This window comes from Phasianus colchicus, chromosome 4 (assembly GCF_987193195.1).
Source record: "Phasianus colchicus chromosome 4, bPhaCol1.hap1.1, whole genome shotgun sequence".
Lineage (NCBI taxonomy): Eukaryota > Metazoa > Chordata > Aves > Galliformes > Phasianidae > Phasianus > Phasianus colchicus.
In genome coordinates this window covers 69,564,057-69,589,714 of record NC_143439.1, presented here as the reverse complement: position 1 = coordinate 69,589,714, position 25,658 = coordinate 69,564,057, and the positions used below count along the sequence as shown (strand labels likewise).

General features: G+C 44.0%; 1 protein-coding gene across 1 annotated transcript in view; it reads right to left on the bottom strand.

Annotated features, from left to right (window-relative positions):
* ADRA1D (adrenoceptor alpha 1D) overlaps nucleotides 1–25,658 on the bottom strand; it is a 38,525-nt gene that overhangs the window by 4,802 nt on the left and 8,065 nt on the right. The gene's annotated exons all lie outside the window — the stretch shown is intronic.

The following is a 25,658-nucleotide window of genomic DNA, read 5'->3' as shown; positions in this document are numbered from 1 at the left end:
CTCAGAGCTCTGATTTAAGCAAAGCTTTCTTACATTCATCCATCCCTTAACAGTGCAGGGTTTTTGCAGACAGACTCAGTCTGCAATGGGGGCTCAGTGGGTTATGTGGGCTACCCCATCACAGAGAGATCTCCACGTTTTCTGATGATTAGGGCAGGGAAAGCATACATATGGAAGTATAAATTAAATATCTGCCATAGGCCAACTCAAGCCATGGGGCTGGAGCACATGCTGGCTGTCAATATGTGCTGTGAGTGGCACTCAGTAAGGATAGCAAGCAGGCCTGATGTCTCTGTGCTGAAAAGACCTAGGGCTGTCATGGAGATGATGGCATTTGCAGAGTAATGAGTAGCTTCTGGTGGTGCAGTCCATGGTTTCAAATAGAGCTAGGATAGAGGTTTGCAGAAGCCATGCCCCTGCTGTGGTTGTGTTTGAGTCAAAGAGTTTATTCCTTCTGGGATAGTGCAGAATTTAGAGCTTTATTGGCTGCTTGACTCACAACATCAAAATCTAACCACAGAAACACCATCCGCAGAGTGTTTAGGCCCCAGCAGTGAAGGAGCAGTCTCCATTTGCACTGCATTTAGTGTCTTCTCCATTCTCTAGCCACGTGGGCTTTAAGCCTTCCCCTTTTCTTGCACCCTCAGCCCACCCCAAGGATCCTGATGCAACATTCCATTCTGATGCAACAAGGACCACTAGTAGGTTTCTAAGATCAACACCAATTCCTATCCTTAATTTCAAGTCTTGGCAGCAATGGGTGGGTTTTTGGGTGGGGAAGCTCTTTACAAAGTGAGTGGTGAACTACTGGAACAGGCTGCCCAAAGAGGTTGTGGATGCCCCATCCCTGGAGGTGTTCAGGGCCAGGTTGGATGGGGCTCTGGGCAGCCTGGTCTAGAGCTAGATATGGAGGTTGGCAACCCTACCTGCGTCAGGGGAGGTTGGAGCTTGGTGATCCTTGAGTTCCCTTCCAACACAAGCCATTCTATGATCCTGTGATTTTGCTGCTGGACTCACCCATGTTCCACCCTGGTCCAATCTCCAGGACCATAGGTTCCCTGACTTTCAGCTCTGCAGAAAGACCTTACATTGTCCAATCTTGACAGTGAGGAAGGAGGATGATTGCCATTATCTCTTTCACAGTATTATTGTGAACCCTGTTTGAACTGTGTGCTCAGTTCTTAGAGGAACCATGGCTTTATGCAGAATGTTTTTTTTTAACTGAGAAAGAGGAAAATAAAACTTCATTGCACAGTTTCTGTGCTATGTTCTTTGTTTTAGCATCCAGATTGTGAATACAAATTGAATAGCACAAGCTACGAATTCCCTGTATTTCAACTTTGGCTGGTGTTCACCCCCTAGAACCTTGTGTACATCTGAAGACAAGGGGCTCATTACCATCATCATTACCATGCAAATGAGCATGCTCCTTGGAAGAAACGTGTACTGTGTGCATCCATGGTTTCCTCTTTTGATCATAGTGGGATGAACAGAACAGGGCAGGGAGTCCCCAGAATAGTTCTCTGGCTTGTAATCTTGTGTATGCTGGAGCTATCTTGGTAAGCACTTGGGAAGTTACTTTTAAGAAAGAGATTTTGGGGCCTTATTTAAGAAAAGAATAAAGTATGGAGAGAATTAGCTTGTTCTTTGTATACACAAATATTCAATTACATTTTGATAGATGGAAGGTTTACGAATTGAGCTGCGGGACAATGGATCATAGAATCACAGAATCATTAAGATTGGAAATGAGTTCTAAGATCCCCAAGTTCAAACCCAACCCATCCCCACCATGCCCACTGATCACGTTCCTCAGTGCCACTTCTACACGGTTCTTGACCACCCCACCACTTCCCTGGGCAGAAATGGTGCTGGAAGAAAGCACTAAGTTAATGGGTACCTAAAATGCTCAGGAAAAAGTCTGATACTTCCAAGATCTAGAAATAGAAAATGGGAATAAAATGTCAGGCATAGCAAGGGGAAATGATACATTAGCACTTGAGCTTGAAAACTCAGTGCGAGTTCATATTGGATGATCCCAAAACATCAAAAACATAACAGGGCAATATCAAAGGCAGTACATGGAGTTCAAATGTTTGAGGATCTGTGTCAGCACTACTTTTGAACTCTTGGTTGTATCTTGGTGGAGGATGTTCCCAGGTAGGGTGGGATGCAGAGCTTCATTTTCATATTTTCCGTTGGCTGGTAAAGAAAGTTTTGTGCTGCCTTGTGCAGATGCTACCGAGGACTTCATTTTCTCCTATTATATATATATAGATATATCTATTTAATAATACTCCTGGAGGTGGTACCTGAAAGTCTTTTTTGAGTTCTAGTTCATAAAGTATTTATGAGCATGAAGCTCATTGTGGGCTTTCCTGGCCACAGTCAAAGTGTTTTCTTTCTTTTCTTCCAGGCTCACACGAAGTAAATTAATTAAATTTGGCCCAAAGCAATCACATATTGTCAGTTTCCACTTATTACACAGCTTGCACCCCTCCTTGTTGGACTTCTATGAAGGACAGTGCAGCTGACATGTCTGCCAAGCTATGGGACAATGGGCTGGATATCAGCAAAGACTTCTGCCTATGTGTGGGGCTGGGAGCCTGAAGTTCTGGCTAGTCTTTTACAACCTTCTCCTCCATCTACTATCAATAACTTCCTCTGGTCATCTGCAGGCATATCAGGATTCACAGAAGGTTAACATTTCCCTGCAACTGGCATATCTTGGGGTGATGCCTTCCTAGCATGGATCCAAGAGCTGCTTGGCGAAGAGAGGAGGACAGTACATTCACAGTGACTCCAGCATTTTCCCCAGAGGACGATGGCATTAGGATATTGAGTGGAATTCCTCAGGCCTGTGAGCCTTCCAGCTGTGGCCCAACCCCATAAACAAGCTGCAGATAAGCAACAGCTTCTGTCATGCCAATGAAAACCCTGGTAAGCTGCCTGTGTGCATTGCTGCATGTAGGCATGTCTGTTTCTCTGAACTTCTGCACACTGATCCTGCTGGGAAGAAGAGCATGAAGAAACCACCCCTTCCCTACTTATTGCTGACATTCTTGGCAGCACTGTTTTGTGCCATACTGGTGGTTGGATAGGCTCTTTCTGGAGAGCTCCAGCAACACCAAAGCCCATGAGCCCATGGAATGCAAGGTCCCAGTGGCAGAGAGGATGATCTGCAATGTGGTGGGGGCTCAGGGAAGCTTTGTGTTAGGGCTGAGGGCAGAAGGAAAGTTGCAAAGATGGAAGATGCTATCCATGGGGTTTCTGGAAGCTTTGGAGAACCTTGTCACTTTCAATAGCATATCAAATTTGAGATCTGAGCATGGTTTTCCCGTAAGCAAGCAAATAATAATGTAGCAGAACCTTATTCTCATAATTTACTGATGTAATTCACTGCTCTCCTAACATGCTGTGGTTTGCCCAGTGATACAGTTGATGCCCTGTTTCTGGAGACTTTTAAGGCAAAGCTGGATCTGTCCATCCTTTCCCTAACCCCCACGTGTCCATCCCCTGATGCTGCTCCATGCCATTCCCCTTAGTCCTGTCACTGTCACCAGAGAGCAGAGATCAAGTTTCCAAAGTACAATGAAGTCAAGTCTGGACCCAGTGCATAGGCTGAGAGGGCACTGATGCTTTGTTTGGGGTCACACAACTAAAAACAGCAGAAGGCAATCTCCAGGAAGAGCATACGTCCTTAGCATTCTTCTTCCAAGGAACAGGATACCCCATGCTAGCAACATGCATAAAGATTCATTACCTTGAACTGAATCTAACGCTTCCCATCTTTCATTAGGCATCTGTAAAGATGAATGTATAGCACAAGATAATAAAGGAAAATTAATTTACCCTTGGGGAGTATGGCCTGCTGCTGCATAGAGTTTACTCTAAAGATGTACAGAGTCTTCGGTCTGTAGAAGAGACAAGAGTGGATTCCCATGATTTCCAGCTCTATAGCCCCGTGTCATGATTATGAAACCATCCATTACATGTATTTCTGTCAGCAGGATGAGAGTTTTTCCCTGCTTCCTGATATCTAACAGGAGCTACGTGGACATGAACTGGCAGAGCAAAGGCAGAGACATTCTGAAACCACATCTGGGGTTGAACGTTGCAAACCGAGCTCATTTCTCCATTTTTAAAGCTTTGAAAAATGGTTAAGAAAACATTTTTGCAAGGGAATGAAGAGCAGGACTGAATGTCTGCTTCACATTTTGTAGAAAGCAATGCTGACCCATTTACTGTCTCATGCTTGCAATGAAGTCAGGACCCGGATTGCTGTTGACCATCAATCCCAGGTCACCTGATGAACCTGCCATCAGAAGTATGTAGGAGGATGGGGTTTGAAAATGAGTCACAGTATTAATAAAAAGACAAAGATGTTGGCTTTTTTTTTTTCTCTTTTTTTTTATTTGGCTCCTAGTACAGACTCCCTTAGAAGTAATATTTCTGCAGCATCTATTATGCTTGGGAAAGATAGATGTATATCCAACTGCCTATTCCATAATGATTCACAGATAAGAGCCTGACTCCAGCCCCAAAGGGAACTTTAAAACAAACCTCAAAATTGTGAGACTCAGCAACAGGACATAAATAAAATTAGGAAAACAAAACAAAACAAAAGCACGTCTGAAAGACTCACCAATTTGGCAAATCCAAAGGGAAATACAAGGAAAGTTTTTATTTGCCTGATGCAAATAAGGAAAAATAACAATGATAAGTCTCCAGAGAGAAGGAAGAAGTCAGGATAACCGAGTTGCATGTCAAAAGCTCATCTTTCTGTTTGAGCAGGATGAGGATTGGAATTCACTTGATGATGTTAGAGCAAGCACAACAGAGATCGCAGTGAAATTCTTGCCTGCATGGTTAAACAGAGGAAACAAGATTGGTGCAGCCTCTGAAAAGAAAATTTCCATCTGGCTCAGGATCTGAATGAACACAATGGCCATGCGATGTTGCTAGGTTCCCTCCAGGGCAATACAAAAATCAGTGTGTCATTCAGAGAGGAGCACTCCCGTGGCTCTCTGTCGTGCAAATGCTGGAGTGCTCTGAGCATGATGGTGTTGCTGCATCTGAGCCTGGCAATCTCTTCTGTGCATGATAACGTCTCGGACACACTTTTGGGTAATGCAATCAGTATGACAGTCCCGTGGGGGAGGGAAGGATTTACAGGCAAGTTTGTAAGGTAGGAGTAGACGTGGCCTTGGAAGAGGAACGTTGCACATTTTGTTTGTTGGACTAGATGAATCTTAAAGGTCCCTTCCAACTCAAACAATTCTATAATTCTGTTATTCTATGGACAAAACTTCGACTACAGGGAAAGCTAATCCACAGATGCTACTTATTCAAGTTCCCTGTGAGCTAACCATACACATACAGTACGTATGAAGCCAACCTGTGAAAATTCCCAGTCATGGATAATATTTTCCTAAACCGCTAGTTTGCATAAAATGCTGTTTTGGTGGTCCATAACTCCAAGCAGCATGTAGCTAACAGCCTTCCAGTTATGTCCTTAGCTTCCTGATGTTTACATTGCTGTCTCACGGGTGTGACTTGGTTAGTTAAATATAGGAGATTTGAGGAATTTTTATCATCCCGTTGTATCTTTCTTGTCTTAGTCATACAACTGGTGATAAACTGCTGCGACCCTGCTATTCCCCAAGAAAAAACATGCTGTGGGAAGTTAGTATGGGGCTAAGTTCAACATGGGGTTGGCTAGGAATATACAGTACATATTCCTGTCCATTCAGTCCCTCTGTAAACGGAGGTGTGTGGGTTTAAGGGGAATTTCTACTTCTTTGCATTCTCAACTAGCTTCCATTGCCAATCCATTGGATCTGTTTTTCAGTCTTTGTCAGCAGAGGTTCCCAATAGATTTCACACTAATGCAGCACCTGGTCAATATTAGGAAATATTGTATGACTTATTTAATGGACTATTCTAAAAAATCAACAAGAATTTTATGACAATCAGCATCATTATTTAGATAGATGAAAATATAGCATAGAGCTGGCTGCCAACTCAATTTAGACAGATGAAAATATAGCATAGAGCTGGCTGCCAACTCAATTAAATGCACGCTGAATCAAGACTAATGCACAACAACTAAGGGAGAGAGATGGCAAAAATTATTCTGGAGGGATCTATTGAAGATTCATCACAATAATCTACTTGAGGAAACCTGAGGTATTACAATGAATGATGACGATCTTCCCCACAAGGTGGGTAAGTCAGTAGACACACTGCTATGACTTAACCCTCTGATATCTTGTTTGATGCATATATTTCATGGAATCTCATCAAAGATTTTTGCAAGTAGATTGTAAAAATGTTTCTTCAGCCCTTGCCACAAAACTTTGTTCTTCTGTATCTATAAATGATGAGTCAGTGTAGTACAGGGCTTTAAACTGGTTGTTCTCCAGCTTTTCTGAACCAGAAGCTGTTAATTCTCATCACTTTTTGCAGACTGCCTGGCTCCCTTTAGATCTGTTTTTCCATTAACCATTTATCAAGATTTCATAGATCAACAAGGTCTGGAGGCCACAACTTAGGAACCACTGTTCTAGACTATTGGGTCTTGCATTTATTAGCAAACACAATGACTTTGTGTGAAGCACTGCAGCTGACTTTCTCTATGCAAATCCCTTCAGCAGTGTTGAGTGCTCTCATAAAGCTTCCTGTGCAAATAATTATTATTCCTCTGTGGGTTCCACAAACAGAAGACTGGCTTCTACCCATCTCCAAGACAAGATATCCCTTTTCTGTCAAACTGTTTCCTCCACTGTTGTCAGAAACATTGAGAATGTGTATTTTCTTTTCCCACTAAGTAGAAAGCTTGGGGAATCCTGGAGAAGAGAAAGGAGAATAATTCCCAAGCAAGTCATCCGAGTCTTGGAAAAATCACTGTGTTTGCTGGGTCGGTCCCAAGACTACTCTTTGTTTTTCCAGCTCAGAAGTTCTTTTCTCTGCACTTGGTTTTCTAAGAATGTGAACTCACCCGCCCCGTCCTGTTTACAAGCTCGTAAATATGTAGATCAGATTTGGCTGCAGGGTAGGCTTTGGAAGGTCTGAATCTTGCTGGGAACACATGGCATTTTATGTACACTAAGGCCAGATCTGAGAAGCTCAAAGGAAAAACTCAATTTTTCACTGGGCCCAACCCAAAGAAAATTCTCCCCCAGAGCAAAATTCGTGAGTGCTGGCTTTAACTTACAGTGCGGAGCAAGCAGCAATCACCTTGAGTGGGTAGGCATCACCAGGGCACGAATAGAGAAAGGATGATTGACCTAAAAGATGCAAAACTGTTTTCAGCTGATTGTTTGTGATGCTTATGGCCCTAAGCATGGAGAACTTGGTAGTGGCGGGACGCCAGCTTTTGGAAAATGCGCTATTGGAGGAGGTGTGGGAGCTTCCTTAGCGTGTTTCCACCGTACCAGTCCCAAGGACATTCTGTTTATATCAGAATCCAGCAGACAGCACGTCACCGGCCATAGAGCCTGGCACAGCACCACTTGCAGCCCGTGTCCCTTCCTGGAGCCACTGGCTGTGAAAGATGCTGAACAGCATCCTCCAGAGAGCTGCGAGCTGTGATGTCATGGAGGAAAGGGTGGGGAAGAAAGACTGGGGGAGGCTGGTATTTTCAGCTTTCATGAAAAACCAGGACCTGTTGTGTGGGCTTAGGAGGGGTTATTCAAGACCAGCCAGCCAACTTCTTGTTTCTTGTCAAACTTGGTGTGGAAAATCCTCCAACACATGCCCGGTTTCCGCACCAAGCTCCAAGGCACAGCCCTTCTACAGTTAGATTGCACAGTAAAATCTGCAATTATTCACTGCTTGCTGTTCTTTCTGACTTCTTCTGACGAGAAGGAAAACTTTCCTAAAAGTTCGTATTTTCTTTTTCTTGCCAGCCTGAAATTATTCCAAGAGACAGATAAAAGCTGCTCTGTATCTCCCAACCCTAAAAAACAGCTTTCAGCTGATATCAAGCTCTAAAAACATTGCACTCCCCAAGCAGGCTTTTTTTCACCCCCCAGAAAACAATGGGTCACTGTAACAGGGCTCCAAAAATACATCAGGAATGCTGATAACAACATCCTCATAGCTCCCAACAGTTCCTGAAACCTTAGCTTGGAGGGGTAAGACCTCATGTGTAGTGCCACGAAGGACACCCCTCAGTCCTTGCTCCCACCTGCATGGTAAGGATCATGTCATCTGTCTGATATGTCCTGTTGTGCATCTTTTATCTGGTTATTTTAGCAGTGTTGGCTTAAGCCGTATTTCTGGGTCAAGTCAACAGGGACAGAGCAAGGGATCAGATTTTGACTGGGGGGAACTCAGGCTGTTAGCAGAAAGAGTTTAGCCTGAATTTGGTGCAGTGGGCAGCGAAGCCAAGGGATGGATGTGCATGCTGATCCTGGTTTGGGAGAGTTTCTCTGTGGAAGTGCCAAGCATGTGGGGAATGCACTGACCTTTTATCCCCTTTATTTACCAGCATTGCTGTGTTGAGGTTGGACTTGATGGTCCCTTCAGGTCTTTTCCAACACTTATGTCACAATAATGTCTTAACCTGTCAGTGGAAAGGAGTGAGCCCAGAAATCCCAATCATTTTCTTTTCTTACTTGAAACACAACATCTGGATGTCATGGCTGAATAGAAGGTAAAATGACATAAAACACAGAAAAAATTGGTTATACAGTTGACCTAACAGCAGAGCCAAGCTGAGATGATGGGAAGCCAAGCACTGAGATGATGGGAAGAATTATAACAGCAGTCCAACCACCATCATGGTTGTTTTGTTCAAAGTTTATAGCCACAGGGAGTCTTAAGAAAACTTTTTTTGAGGGGAGGGGAGAGAATGGAAGGACCTTGCCACCCTGCCTGGTTTAAATGCCTGCACAGGGCAATGGGATCTTTGCTGAGAGGAGATGAGTGTCTCAAAGAGCCTCATTACAGTGATGAGGCTCACTCTCTCCACTGACGTGTTCCTGCTCCATCTCTGCCCTATCTCTACTTCTTTTTTAATCTCTGATTCTGAGGGGAAAAGATGGGAATTTGCATTCAATTTCCATGGCAATTTGTATACATCCCATGAGATACCCACCTGCCTCTCTCTTGCTTTTTCACCAGATAAATAAGCCTTTTTGCCGCCCCTGATCATCATTCACTGCTCAAAAGTAATAGCTGTGGGATCAAGGGTGCCTGCCTTAACGTGACCTTGACTCTTAATTAACTCTTAGATGTGCTAATTTTGCATAGTGACTTCTTGTTCCAGGGAACTAACCTTAAGTGGACTTTCCACCCCTTCTTAGAAAAGTGCTGTTTTCATGGCCAATCCCTGTCAAGAATGGTATCATCCCAGATAATTATTATGTCCTCTCCTCCCATCATCACAAAATTTTTTCACACATGCCACCTCCCTCTGATGAGATGCTTATTTGATGAATAAAGAACCATGCCATGTATACTTTGCTTTACTTGAGGACTTACACCAGCAGTGTTCTCTAAAGGCAAAGAATCTGGTGTCTGCTGGGGGACTCCCAGTGGGTCCCCAAGGCTTGCTGATCTTTGAGCAGAAGTCATTTGTGTACCTTGTGCAACAGATCTGCCCCCAAATAGAGACACTGCATTTGCTCTGAGACAAGACCCAGCTTCCCTGCAACACAGATCCTTCTTGTTCCTGCATCCAGCATATGGTGAATGCTCCATCCCTGGAGATACTCAAGGTCAGGGAAGATGGGGCTTTGAGCACCTGATGGAGCTGTGGGTTCACTGCAGGGAGTTGGACCAGATGGCCTTTTAGGGTTCCTTCCAACTCAAACCATTTTGTTTTTCTATGTTAAATTTTCTGAATGTATGCAAAAACAGAGCACTGCCCCAGATCCTCAAACCTTTAGGCTTTCTTATAGGACATAAGTCCTCAAGACCTTTGCTCATCAGTCCCTGAGCAAAGACGTAGACAGAAGCCTTCTGTAGCTCCAGATTCTTACTCTGCTCCTATAGATCACCTTCAGATATTCAAAATGCTGAAAAGAGCAACTTTGCTGGCAGCTGAAACCATCTGCCTCACTGTTTCTTCAGGACTATCAACTTGTTTGTACCCAAATAGCTTGTAATAGTGGGTGAAGCTGAGTCACCTGATGGTCCCTAGCATGAATGTTATGGCACAGATTTTAAGAATATTTATGCTCTGAACTCTCATTAAATTCATGGCCATCTTGCATGAAAAAAATATCCTTCTGAACAGGAGGAACTTTTCCTCTGTTTCAATCCCAGTATCACATACAGTAGCAATACTGTCAGTTCTGGAAGAGTGCTCTTGCCCCCCCCGTCCCCGAAGAGCAGCACATGGGAGCATTTTGGTGAAATGCTTCTTTAGAGAAACACATTTCTTTCCAGTAACAGTTGATGACTTGATCTTGCAGCTACCTCCCTCACTGAAAGGCTGTCAAGGCTGCTGGCAAAAAGACGTGTGCGATCCACCTCAGAGCAGTGATTCATGGAGTGTTAGTAATAATAACAAAAACTCAGATCGTAAACAAGCCAAGAAAAGGAACAGATGAACTGGACCAAAGAAGAGTGAAAAATGGAGAGAGCTCTTATGGAAAACCATGTTCCATTTCGGTGCCCGCAATGCAGGATGGATGCTGAGGAGATGGAAAATGCTCTGAGGAGCTCTATGAGATGATGCAAAGGTCTGGAAATCTTGACTTAGAGCATGAAATTAATGGAGTGTGATCTACTGGCATTATCCAAGAGAAATTGAAGCAGCTTGCTCATGCACTGCGGTGACATACAGGGGAAGACATTTCTGATAGCAAACGAGTTTTTAATCCAGCAAAGGCAGTAGAAAAGCTTAATGGCTTGAATTTATAGCTAGATAAATTTACATTGGAAAGCGAGCGGTCATTTTTAATAGCAATGATATAAAGGAACTGGAAAAAATCATGGCTAGAGACATGGGTTCTCCATTATTTGCAGTCCTGAGAGTCTTTCTAAGAAAAAACACGTTTTTGAGTAATGGGGTGAGTTGAAGAAGTTATTGAACAAGGTGCCTGTGTCATCAGTAAATCACAGCAGACAGAAACTTCTAGCCTTGCAAACTGTGACTAATATTAGCAAACTGTGCTCCAAAATGAGGTGAGACCTGAATATAAGACAAGTGTAGAAACTGCCATGTTACAAAGGGTCTCCAGATACACTAAGTGCAATAACTGTCTGAGGACAGTACATCTGTTCCAAAATCTGCTTGAAGTGGGAACAGTAGTGGACTTTATTCCCCTCTGCAACATCCTTCCCTGTGTTTGACATGCACATATGCTGTGATGTCTACATCTCTATGCATTTGCTCTTAATTAGAGCGACTGACAATGAGTCAAGCCTCTGTGTCAAGAGGTTTAATTGAGTATAACGAAGGTTTTGCTTCTTGGGGATCATGTCAACATTAAATTAATTACAATGAGCTGCAGTGTTGGTATTTGAAAACAGTCGGACTCTCTGCACTCTCACACCCAGAGCTAATATCTTTTGGTATGCCAGTAATTGCCCACAGCAAACAAAGCTGAGAAGAAACAAGAACAACAGAGTGCACTCTGGGCTCTTCCTCTCAAAATAATGGCTGTCACTTGCTGGCACTGGTGGCAATGTTTGCATGGCCCTTTGGATGCCATCAGCAGAGACCAGAGCCAGCTTCAAACAGCCATTCAGGTCCCAGCAGCATTACAGCTGCATTTCTTGTGCTGCTGAAGAAATCAACACATCACACTCCAATACTCCTGGGCAGATCTGGAGACTTGAAGCAACTGGTGAGAGCAGCCTGGGGTGTCCATGTGCTATGCAGTCTGCTACCTGACCTCATGCTCTATTTTAGGGGCTCTGTCAGGTTAAGCATGATGATGACACACAGAGTGACCTCCTGGCCTTTGTCTCAAGAGGAAAGCAGATAAATCCCCTGATTCCAGCTCTTCCAATCCTGCCTATGCTGATGACTGCTATCTCCCAGTTACACATCAGGCCATGTAGCATCACACAGATAAACCAGGCTTCTCAGCATATGCATGTGACTTCCGAAGTGCATGACCCAAGATAGCAAGGAATGAGGACAGTAATTACTGTTTGCAGCCAGAAGCTCCTTGGTTGATTAAAAATGCTTTTCTAACTGAACCAAATCCTTAAAACCAAATGTCTTGGTGTGTGTGCAATGGAGGGGATGGAGAAAATTGTTTGGGCTGCTGTGCTTGTACGTGGGTCCCAAAATGAAGCATGGCACTTCAACCTCATGTATCTGGAGGTGAAGACTTCCATAGCACCCTAGGGGGTTTTTGGACTCCCCAGTTAGTCTTGGAAGCTCAAATCTCTCCATGCAGAGATGAATTTTCCATGGAAGTAGGGCTAATTCTGTTCCAAACACTGCACATAACCATGTGGCTACCTAAGGGCTAACTCACAAGGCTGAACCTTGTCAAGAGTATTTTTTTTTTTAAATGTCCTCCATGCTTGGAAAGTAAGAAAAACACAGCTGCACTTGCCCTCTTCTGATAAGCTCTTTAACATCTCCTAAAAGCAACTACAGAACATCAGTTCATTCCCATTACTAGTACCACTAAGTCCATGCCTGATCAGAAAGGACAAAACATCCCCATGAAATCTGTGTGATTCCCCAGTTAGAAATGCATGGGGAGGTGCTGTATTTGACTCTCCTCTGGAAAGTAAAGCAGTAAACTGTTCAGCAGATGTGACCTTGCTCCATGCTTAGGGGATAACATAGACAGATGTTTGACACTGCTTCAGTAAAGAAATGGAAATGTCAGCTGAGAGTTCTTCCTTGCTAATGGCCATCTTCTAAACTAACTCATATCATGAGACAATCAGCCTCAGGGAAAGGATGCTCATGTCTATGTTGTGTGTAGGGACATCCTAGGAGAAAAAAGAGCCGTTTACAAAGACTGGGAAAAAGGAAACAAGCTTTGCAAAGGCTGAAATTATTCAGCAGGAGTTGAATTTAGAGTCGGTTTTCAGTATACAGTACAACTTGCACTGCTGGTGGACTTAAGAGCTTTTTCCTCAATGATAACCTGTATATAACAGATTTTTAATGACACAGGCACTGCCTGAGATATATGAAGTAACAAGAGCAGATGCACACTGGAACCAATTTCAGTATCAGGGCAAACAGAAATTCCCAAGTAAGGGAAATATTCATAGAATCACAGAATGGTTTGGTTTGGACCTTTAAGATCATCTAGTCCCAACGCCTCTGCTATACGAAAGGACACCTCCCAGTAGACCAGGTTGTTCACAGCCCATCCAGCCTGGCCCTGAATGCTTCCTGGGAGGGGGGCATTCACAGTCTCACTGGGCAACCTGTTCTAGGCCAAATCCAGCTTCTCTGAGCAGAAGTAAAGAGAGGAACTAGATCATCTCTTAAGATAATTTCCAGCCCTGGTCATCTATATTTCTATGAAGCTAATGTCAGAAATCCCTATGATTTTAATGTGAAAAGGTGGAATTTTAAGTACTTTTTGCAGAGTGTGTCAGTGCATGCTTGGGAGCAATGTTCTCTGGAAATCCAGATGTCTAGCTTGTGGGAAATTTCAGTTTGATATTTGCTTTCTTCCCAAAACAGAATGCAATAAAAAATTAATGAAAATTTCCAACGAACTATAAATTAAAAACAAATAAACAAATTCCAAGAACCTCCAATGTGCACTGTTGTTTAAAAATGATGGATCTCTGCAACCCTGAGAACTCCCAGCTGAGGAGGAAATGCTTGTTAACCTACGGATACAGCCATGCCAACAGCCAGTCACAACCTGAGAGATGTGCACCACTGGTCAGACTCCCTCTTTTCAAGCCTTCCCAATTGCAAGGTTCAGAAGATGTAAAGTTCTTGCCCAGATATATTCCCCAGGCTTTCCATGGTTTGATCATAAGAGATTGGAGAATGGAAGTCTCGTAGTCTTTAGAATTTTTCAATCTAGAGTGTCCTAAAATCTCCAGTATTAACACAATTGTACCAGGAAACCTCAAAGCTCTAGAAAGTCCTCTCTGGAGCCAGTGTACTCAGGGCATCCAGGTTACTTGTGTTGAATCCAGGAGCATGCACTGGGTTAGCACAGAACTGCCAAGATTTTCAGCCTGCTGGTTGCATGGTAAGAAAGCCATGGGAAACTGGCATGAAAGCACTGCCCTGGAGCTACGAGTAGCAATTGAAGTAGAAGTTGTTAAACCTGGAACATTTCCACTTGGTTTTCCAACTGGCATTTCCCAGTGAAATCCTCCTGTGTTGGCCAGAGATGCACTACTTGGGAGTCTCCTGTGCTCTGTATTTGCTTAAATGCTTCTCCTGAAGGGAGCTTATGAGCAGGAGGGAGATTGTTTTTTACATGGTCTGGTAATGAAAGGAAATGGGGGAATGGCTTTAAGCTAGAAGAAGGGAAATTTAGGTTGGATGTTAGAAAGAAATTCTCTACTCAGAGAGTGATGAGGAAGAGAAGCTGTGGATGCCCCATCCTTGGAAGCGTTCAAGCTGGATGGGGAGTTGGGCAAACTGACCTGGTGGGGGGCAACCCTGTCTACAAACCTCTCTGCCCAGAGGAGGCTGTGGATGCCCCGTCCCTGGAGGTGTTCAAGGCCAGGTTGGATGGGGACCTGGGCAGCCTGGTCTGGTATTAAATGGGGAGGTTGGTGACCCTGCATGTGGCAGGAGGGTTGGAGATTCATGATCCTTGAGGACCCTTCCAACCGTGGCCATTCTGTGATTCTGTGAATGGGGATTGGAACTGGATGGTGTGTATGGTCCTTTCCAACCCAGGCCATTCTATGACTGATCCTATGATTCTAAGCTTCTACAATTCTCTTACTTCAGACCACTGCACACAGGAGAATGATATGTGCTTTACAGGTGTGCAGGAGGCTGCACACCCCAAATATTATGAGAAAGTCAAAGAGGAATGGTTTGCTTTTGCTGCTGACTCTGGATTGGCATCGGAGAGTGCAGAAACTTCTGCCATGGCTGCATAAAAAGAGGAGGATTGTAGAGGTTGTACAAGTGTATCTTTTTTCCAGTTTTAACTTCTGCCTACTGGTTTTCTTTTCTTGTTTCTAACTCCTCTTTCCTCACTTATGTACCATACATGCTTCCTAGCAATATAATACACAAAGATGCCAATCAATCACCCGCAGACAGTTAAGCTGCCAATTTTGTACCCAGAATAGCCATTTTCAACTTTGCAAATGGAAATGCATACAGGTCTGCCCAACGTGCTTGTGCTTCGTAGCAGCATGGATACCATCAGACCTCTGAGCCCTGCAGCTCTGACTGCTGTAAAAGGCAATACTTTACCCCTGGCCATGCTGGGCTGGACACAGAATTAAGCTGTTGATCTGGGAGAAATGACGTAAGCAATAGCAACCTAAGATCTCTCTTTTGATTGCTGATGAGAAGAGAGGGCAAAATGCTTCTGCCAAGGTAATTTTGCTCTTCATTTGAAAAGAGTCCTTCCAGTAGTTGGAGAAGATCAGAACATGCCTTAACAAATAGACACCATTTTTGAGATTATCTCAGGGCATGATTCCTATCCTTAGCTTTCTATTAAGATAACTTCTGCTTCCCTGAAAAATTAAAGCGCCAGTGCATGCTGCTGAATTGCAGAACATCCCATAGTGACCCAGTGGAAGAGATGGGGAAGGGAGCATGACTTCCCTCTAAGCCACATTCTCCAGAGAACTCCTGGTCACAGGGCTGACATTCTCTCTGGCCCCTGCACTGCGCTATTTGAACAAGAAGAGGAAGAACTTGGCTGACCTGAGATATTCCCTTGTGTGCCAGGTGACAAATCAGTACAGAATTCATCCTCAAAGGAGGGGATGACCATTGGACCAACTGGGATATTACTCTCCCAGGGTATAGGTGCTCTGTGGCCCACTCACTGCCTGATACATACATATCATCTGTGTCTTCTGTCCATTCCTTTTGACCTCTCTTGGCTTGGCTCCCTCAGAGACCTCCCTGAGGAACAAGGAGGCCTGGCATCAATTAGCTGCACGAGACAGCAGGTCATCACCTTCTCTTTGATGCCTTGGCACAGAGAAATCCCTGGATGCTCACTGAGAGTGAGGAAATGGTGCAATCTATGGATGGACTCTGCAGATCAAGTCAGGGCTCTCAGGGGGGACTGAGGACCTCCAGGATCAAGAACCTGCTCTTGTTCCTCATCTCTCATGGCAGAGATGTCCCAGCTGTGGCCCACATTAGGAGGTGCGAGGGTGCCATGAAATTCAGAGCCCCAGAGAAAGATTTTTAGATAACACAGAAGAACTTGACTGCATGGCTCAACATGACTTGGTGCCATTCACCAACAACCAGGGCATGGTGCAGTGAGGACAGATGAGTCTGGAGGCTGACAATCTGCTCTCTCTTTGTGTGGGATTTCTTTCAAATGTACCTCCAGCCCTCCTTAAGTTTTCCTGTCCATGACAGCAGAAGAACTAGGTCATTTCTATACATAGAGTTTAGATGGAACTTGAGGTCTGAACAAGTTTCTTGTGGTGTGTCACTGGGCAAGGTCCCAAGCCACGGAAGGGGACATGCTTTTTCCTGCAGAGCATCTGTGCCCTGAACTATTCCTCCATTGGGGTCTTCAGCTGTTTCTCAATGGGAAACAACTGTTTCCCACCTGTAGATTGCCTGTGGCACACTCCACAGTGGTCTGGTCCCACTTCTCCCCCTTCTCTCCCCAGAGTTTCCATTCTGAAGACGATGTGCTCACAATCCCCTACAGCCAAGACAGCACCATACCAAGCTGTCCCTGTCACAGAGCTCAGAGAATTCTGCTTTCCTTGGCCTCTGATGCTGCTTCTGCAGCCAAAGGCATGTTCAACTTGCAAGCCAAGAATGTCAGACTGACCCCTCCTGCCTGGGATTTGGGAGAGCTCAAGGGTGATTATTCTTTTAAGGACATCCTTTCTCACTCTCTGCCATTAAAAGTCCATTGAAAGAGACCACTTAAAGTAATTCTGAAATATACAAATCAGCAAAGGTGCATTTCAGCTTGCCACTTGTTCTCCAGAGGGAAACAGAAAATGGGGTATGATTAGGAAATGTCATGGCTGTTCATAGCAATGCCACACGTCCACTTCATTCTCCTACAGTCTTAATCCCTTTACACACAGAGATTCCCAAGTGCTTTCCAAGCAGTACCAGGGTATCTCTCCTGACACCACTCTCATGCAGCCTGCCATAAAAAAAAATACATCTGATGAGACCAGGGAAAAAATATATGGGTTGGCTATTTCATTCACTGAGAAGCATGCAGATTAGGGAAGACAAATGCAAATATTCATGTAGGACATACTCATAAAAGCGTTTTGGCCACAGCAGTTGAGATAGAAATAAATTTTAAAATCAAACGCAGAACTTCATTCTTAAAACATTTCTAAACAAAATTTTTCTTTTGAGGTCCAGGGACAGGGATTCCAAAGCATGTTGTACTGGAATTTATATTTCTTTTTAGAAATCAAGACTAATCAGTACAAAAAATGAAATACAACACTGTGGGCCAATTTGAAATAGAGAGTTTAATTTTCTTTTGGTGACCTTCCTATCTTCTTTCACTAGATCCCAAACCTGCAGATAAAAGACCATTACCAACCTTCAGGATCTCCCTTGTGTAATTTAGTCACATTGTTATCAAACTTTTTGCTGAAAACAAGCACTATTTTTTTTTTTTTTTTTTTGCATGGCACTCTTCTGTGCATCTGTTATGGATCAGTTATGATGTCCTAATGGTGGACATTTGTGCACTTAAGCTCTCAAAATCAAGGCAATAAGGTATCTGGAGTGAGATGTTACCATTTTGCTATGGGAGTTCCAGCTCTTGGATGCTCAGGGATGCTGCAGCAGCAAAATAGGCTTTTATTAGTAGGAATAACAAATGAAATGTTCCCAAATGATCACATTCTTGTATTCGCTATTTTGTCTGTTTGTCTGTTTTCGCTCTTTGTTAATGGCAATAAACAGCTCAGTTTGCTTCTCATTTGTAGGCTTTTCTGTGTGGTTTTGCAAGCATTCCCAAATTTAATATAAACATCTGCCTGGTGGGATGCTTTTTGCTCCTTACCAGTACCTGGGGTAATGGAGGCACTGCTTAGCTCTGGTGTCAACCTTGGTGTTCTCTGCCAAAGTCTGCAGGACTCAAACTCCAGTTTACCTACCCAAAGCTGCAAAATTATTTCTTTTTCATGTAGGGAATGAGGGGACAACAAAAAATTAAGACAACCAAGGAGAGAATGAAATCAAGGGAAAACTTTTCTGAGTGGCACTCAACATCAGTCAGATGAAGGAGTCGTTCAAAGTTGTATGGAAACAACACTATTGGAGGAATGTAGAAATGAGAGGATGGCACACCAGGTATATACACAGAATTACCAGGGGTAGCAAGAAGTTCCTAAATTCGAGGAGGGCTTTTGATCCTGAGATTCTTTGCTGCCTTTTCTGACTGGAGCAAAGGCTTTCCCTTTTGATTGGGTTCTGCGTGCTGCTGAAAGTACATGAGCACCAGTATTGCAGAGAGTTAGCTTTAGTGTGGTCCAGACTAGCTCCCAATGCCAGACCACTTGGGAACTTTACTGATGGAGTATTTGATGAGAAAAGAGGAGAGAAATCAGGTCCTGACGCTGTGTTTGGCTGACTCAATCTTTCTGTCTCTTTAGAAGCGATTTCTCCTGGACTGCCACAGCTCAAATGCAAATGGTTTGGAATAAAATAACTGGAATGGATTGCCCAAAGAGATGGTAGAGTCACTGTCCTTTCAGGAAAAAGGCAGATGCCACGCTGGGGGACACAGGTTAGTGGGCATGGTGGTGATGGGTCGATGGTTGGATTTGATGTTCTTAGTGGTGTTTTCCAAACTTAATGACTCTATGAGTCTATGAAACCCCCTTGAAGCCTGGCAAGCTGCTGCATCCTCAAAGCGCAGATCACTTCTGGGCTGGAAGTGACAAGAAATAGATATGGGGAAAGAAAAATTGACTCCCAGATCATTTTTCTGAGGTGCTTGACCCAGTCACTATGGTGACCACAATGACTCACATCTGACAGTGAAGCAGCATTCTTAATCTACATCTCAGCGCTGCCTGAAAATGTCTCACAGCTTTGAGGTGTACCTCCAGCAGTGGCCTGGGGAGCTATTTTCAGATGATTTTGGCAAGTGAGTCCTTTGGAGAGCCCCTTATGAAATGAAATGGCAGCGAACAGGATCAGCTCATGAAATGAACCATCTGGTACAACCCTGAGCACATAGTTGGAGGCAGAAGGTGACATCTATTTGTTTGTTCAGGCACTCTTCCTTAGAGATCTCTGTGCCATGATTAAATCTCAGTGTTGACTTAAAAGAGCACCATGGCTGCACGGTGGCATTTGCAGAGGACAGCCACCAATAGACTGAAGGTTGTTGCCTTCTGCATCTCTCCTCCAGGTGGGAAGCGTGATCTCACAGAATCAGAGAATGGTTTGAGTTGGAAGGGACATTTAAAGGCCATCTGGTCCAACTCCCTGCAATAAAGGACACCTACAACTCCATCAGGCTCTCAGAAACCCATCCAGCCTGACTCTGACTGTCCCCAGGGATGGGTCATCCATCAACTCTCTGGGTAACCTATTCCAGGGCCTCACACCCTCACTGTAAAGAACTTATTCCTTATGTCCATCCTAAATCCCTTCTCTTGGTTTGAAACCAAATGTCATTGCTACATTACCACAAAGTACTGCTTGCCCAGAGACCCCTTTGGCCTATGCTCTTTCAAAGGATTGAATGTGAAGCTGATCACGAGCACAGAGTCGGTCTCCTAATGCATCCACATCACCTGTGATCTTCTAAAGAACAGGAAATCCAGTTGGACCAGTATAAGGATATGAGTGATAAAAGCAAAAGGAAGCCTATTAAAAGTGATGAGTTTGGGCTTGTTCAATACAGCAAAACAGAGGCTGTAAGGGAAGAAGGCATCTGACCCCCTATCTGCCTGAAGGGTGAAATCCAAAGAGAGAACAGAACCACATAAGGAAAAGATGATATGGTGAAAAAATCTAAATGATTACAAAAGAGGCATGGATATATTCCTGCTGCAAACAGTAAATTTTCTAGCACTTAGGAGCTATAAGATCCAGAATGGTCTCCCCAAAGCATTGGCAACAAAGGCCATGGACTGGGGCACACACGAAGTTCCATATTTGATTTTGAATGGGATTGTGCAAAACAGTGATCTGCAGGAGCAATCACTCTTTTCTCAAGATGGAAACAGCTACTTGCAATCTGTGCACACCAGAACAGGGTATGGACAGGAGGAGAACAAGTGAAAGGATGGTAAGGTACAAAGGAAGAAGGTACCTAAGGGACTGCCAATGCACTCGGTGGGATTGTGGACATAATCTGACTACATGTCCTTCAAAGACTTGTCTGAATTCTGCTGTGAGTCAGCCTGTTCTGCTTGGGGTGGTAAATGTCTCTTTTTGGAGTAAATGATTTTTGTTCTGTCCATTAGGCTGCTAATTTAATCACCTGTGGTTTCTTTATGTGTATGCTGATGGGTATGCAGCAGAAGTGCAGAGAGTGAAGGAACAGACTTTTTCCAGCTGGATGTGTGGAATAAATCGAGACACGCTGAAGGTCACACTCAATATAAACAATCTCCACTCAGCTCACTTCTCTGACTTCCTTTAACTCAAAGAGCCTCAGACACAGGGAAAGTTCTGTTTTCAGTGCAAATGCTTTCCCTTGCTCTGACATTGCAGCAGGAAAATGAAACGCCCACGTTCCAGTTCCCCTGACCTTTAGGGGGATCCATCCTGTAGGAAAGCAGTGGCCACACTGCCTGCTGGGACCATCAAGGGATGCTAATGAAACCCAGGAGGAGCCTGCACATCCCGAGTGCCGTTTTGTGAGCTGGTTCTCATGTCTCAGTACAAAAAAGGGGGCAAAGACTAAAAGCTGTGATGGGACAAGCTTTGTGCACACCAGAGAACAACACAGCCTTACTGTGAGCATACCTCCTCAATGGAGAAACTAAACCCACCACTGACAAGTGCCTCCACATTCCCCATCTTAGTTGGCCAACCGGGTCCTACTTGCCCAGACTGATGCACAAGTGATGGAGCCTAGAGCAGAAACAGGCAGATAACACTGGCAAAATCACTTAGATGCTCTTCTCCCTGTCTCAGCCCTTCTTTCAAATACTTCTATACACTTTTTCAGCACTGAGGCATTAGGTGTGGAATTTAGTGCTTGACAGCAATGCAAAGGAAGGCAACTTTACTCTTCATGGCTACACTATCTTAGAGGAAAGCAGCAGTGGCCCATTTGTTTTTGTTCTAAGACAGCTTCAGAATTAGAAGGGCTTTTTTAAAGTCTTGTCTTTCACCCAACTTCTCTGTATATTTGCCTCATCTACCATCTTGGACAGCATTGGACATCCATCTTAAGGAACAAAATTGCACTCTGCATCTGGTTAGCACTCTCACTCAGACTCCCATGGCCAATAATGGGAGATCATAGAATCACAGAATCATAGAGTGGCTTGGGTTGGAAGGGACCTCAAAGATAATCTAATTCCAATCTCCCTGCTGTGATGAGACATCCAGACCACATGCAGCCACCTACCCATAGACAACTATATGGAGAAATCTTTACCTGTGAGTCTGGTCTCACATACCTCTTTGCTTACCTGCAGACTAGCAATAATTACATGCCTCGTTTATCAAATAGGTGAGAGCGGAAGCAGTGGTAAGCAGACATTCAGGGAAGGGGACTCAAGGAGAGAGTGGGGTGGGATGGGAAATGATCAGATGCAAGGGGAATGGGGCTCTTCCCCCTGATTTCCTTCTTAGGATAGCAGAAGCTATCTACCAACATCTACACAGCTATTTTCTACCTCTTTGTCTGAATGCTGCCAAAACAACAGTTTTCCTGCATTGATCCAGCCTTCCATGTCTATGCATGCTCAGCTCTTTGTGAGGACTACACTGTGAGTCTTATGATGTGCAGTGGCTCAGTTTTGTTTCCCCAAGTCCCTCCCTGCAATATGGAGGGAGGCAGACAGGCACATGGCAGACTGCCTGCTTGCCTTCATAACACATCCTCACAGCTTTCCTGATAATTCCTGTAGAAAGCATTCTGGGAACAGAAATAGCCCATGGCTATAAAACATTTCTGGTGCTGTTTGACAAGTGTCTCTTGGATAAACAGGCTTTAAAGGCAGAGGTTCAAGAGCTGACACCTTTTCTGAATCCAGGCCATTCTCTGTCTGCATTTAAAAAAGGTTGGTGAGCAGCTGATGGTGTCTCCATCCTTGCGTTGTGTCATGTCTGTGTGACCCACGCCCTTCCAAATTGCATTTCTGAAATTATGCGTGGGATAGGAGCACACCTCAGATGAGAGTGCTTCCAGCTAGGGCAAAAAAAGCACCACTGACAGCTCTACCAGTTGACTAAGGGGCTTGAAACTGGTTATGAGACCCTGGATTTCAGGTTCCCTAACCTTGGCCTATCCTAGCACAGAGGGATGGCCGTGCCTGACTCTGGATGACTATGATGACTATGATGGATGAGAGCCCATCCCTGTCCTGTTCACACTGCTCTTGAATTTCCTCTCTTGGTTCATTGCCATGGGGAAAGACCATACTGTGAAAATGTCCTGCACCTCACTGTTTCTATGCTACTTTATCATCTTTTTTTTTTTTTTTTATTTTCCCCTTCAGACTTTAATTTCCTTCTAAAATTTCTCCATGAGCTTTCCCCCATATAAATGGTTTCACAAAGTTTGTAGAGTCCATGTTGGAAACAATTTCAGGGCAGCATCCCTATCAAAGGCTGGGGCTGCCTTCTTTCATAGCAGGGGCTGCTCATGGCTCAAGCAGTCTTTGCATAATCAATCCTTACATGGGAGAACTCCTGCAGAGCCACTTCACATATTTTTTCCCCATTATGGACATCATTTGGAGGATTTGACATGTCTCTTTGTCAGTGCCTTCTCAGCTCTGGAGACCCTACGTTGCCACAGTTTTGCAAGGAAATGCAGCCAGAATATTTGAACCTCTTTTATCCAGAAGATCATAGAACCTGGAATCACAGAATACTCCAAGTTGAAAAGCACCCACAAAAATCATCAAATCCAACTCCTGGATGCACAGAGGACAACGATGTGATCTACTCCACCCTTTATCTCATAGCAAAAAACACAAACCCTATTGGCTATAATGAATACAAACCACTGAGCAGAAGAGGGGCAGCTCTAACTGCAGGCACTGAACCCAGATACACCAAGCTGCTCATGCCCACGTGGCTCGAGAAGCTTTTTAGGGCAGGTTTGTTTTGGATAGCCTGGCAGGGCATAGCCCAGTCCTTGTTCTCTCCTGCTGGTCCTCTTTCACTGACTGTCATAAATGCACCCACTGTGAACAAATGGCACACAGCTTGGATTTGACCAGGGCATGGATTTCTCACCGCAGAGATCCCTTGCAATTTTTATTTTTATTTTTTTTTTCTAGCTACTGGACATGGGGAAAACTAAAATTTGCATCTCAGAGGCCTTAATGACAGAGTTGTGAATTGCTTCGGGTTGGAAACTTCCCGGGTGGAGGAAATGCCCTCTCTTTAGTGAGCTGACAGTTGGGTCTCTGCCACCAGACCTGGTGGTTCTCTGGCTCTGCTCCAGATGCAACAGCTAAGGAGAACTCTTAGAGAAAGGCTATTCATTAGGAGCAGCTAAACAGCCATATCCTGTTCCAGCCACTCCAGTAAATCCATCCTTGGGCTAATCATGCCCATAAATTATGGTGCAAGGAGAAGCACAGTCTTCTATTTCAGCATGATGATTTTTATGCAGAGAGAAAGTAGGACAAGCAAAAGTGGCTGAATGGTGTGTCAGCAATGCTGGAGAGCTACCAAATGACTGTAGTACGTCTGTTAGCAGTGCCTCAGTATCTCTAGCACTAAATGATGATGAACTGTGTTGTCTCCTTCCCTAAGACCACCTGTGCATGTTCTCCTTGTTCCTACGTAGTCTTTTGAACTGTAGAGCTGTCACCAATGGGACAAGTTTGTCCTCAGCATACATTGTGTGGGAGGGTGTGAATTTTACCTCTGTCAGGTTTCCTCACCAGCCTGCAGTGCAGATGGTCATTGCCACCAGTGAATACCCACCACATCATTTTTGCACTGCTGTGGCTACAAGTTGTTCTGGAGGAAGTAGGAGAAAAGAGGGTGTTTGGGGCTGTGTGTTCACTTCCAGGTGTGAAGGGTTCAGAACTCTCTCAATAGAAAGAGCTCGCAAAGGCAAAGAAGGAAGTGCTCATCACTCACTGTCCCTAATGGCACTTCAAAGGAAATATTTACAGCGAATACCAACGGTGATTAACTGCCAAATCAGAAAGCATTTCTCCCATGGAAGCATCCAGCTGCTGAACTTTAATACTGAAGCAATTCCCCATGAACTCACTCACTTGCAAATCCCCAAACCCTCCCAACCACAACCAAAGTAATAGCAGGTGCGTAAACAAAAACAAGACCATAAGTGACATTTGGCACTTGGAAACACTCCTATGCTGGGAGTGGGGTTTGCTGGGAGAGAGAGGAGAGACAGCTCTGTTCTGGGGCTCAGCAAGGCCTCTGGTTTTGTGTTACATTGGAACCCTATGATCTCAGGGTTGATGGAAACCAGAAGTTCTCCCAGCTCAACCATCTCTGCAGCTCGCTGGTCTCACTGCATCCCGTGCCTACTGCTCTTCCATCTCATCTCCTCACCACCTTCCACTTCTCCATCTCCATTTCCTAGATTCACATCTCAAATCCCTTGTGAAGAAATGAGCTACTTTGAGTGAGGGTCTCCACCACAGCGACAAGGGAATGGCTGTCCCTGACCTCATGGCCATAAGTTTATGTGGGTGTCCAAACTTTTGGTTTGCCTGGGCTGCATTGAGTGAAGAGGAAATGTCTTTGGGATACATACAAAATATAGTTAATGTATATAAATAACAAAACTTCTTTTAAAAACTATTTTTTACTAAAACATAATAAAAAGGGGGTAAAAAAAAAACACACCCATGGGCTGGATACATATGGACTACAGCCTTTGCAACTGCCAAGTCTGGTCTTCTGCTGCTGTAAAGATATATTTTCTCAAATATTTTATTAGATTCTTACTTTCCTTGCTTCACAATTAATTCCTGTGATAAAAATTGTCTCATTTAACTCTACTATGCTGAGTGTACACTGATTTCCAAACGCTTTGTACTACAACCTATGTAATATAACTTCAAAATAAAAAGTAGTGAACTTGCAAAGTTAAAGACTCAAAAGATAGACAAAGTCAAAGTGGAAGCACATTTCCAAAACTTCAATTTCTTACATTTCAAGAGTTTAATTTCAGGATTCTTCTCTACTCTTTCTGCAGTGCCCCTGCCACAGCAGCTGCAAGGAGAAGTGGATGCTTAGTTGAGTAATAGTTCACCAGAGCTATTCAGTGTCTCCTCTCTGGTAAGTACGTGGCTCCATGCTTTATAAATCACCCTGCTCAGCCCTGCTCTGATGACAGAATTATTTGTTTCCTCATGGATTTATGAAGGTACTTATCTCAGTGACAAACACATATATATTTATGAACATATAT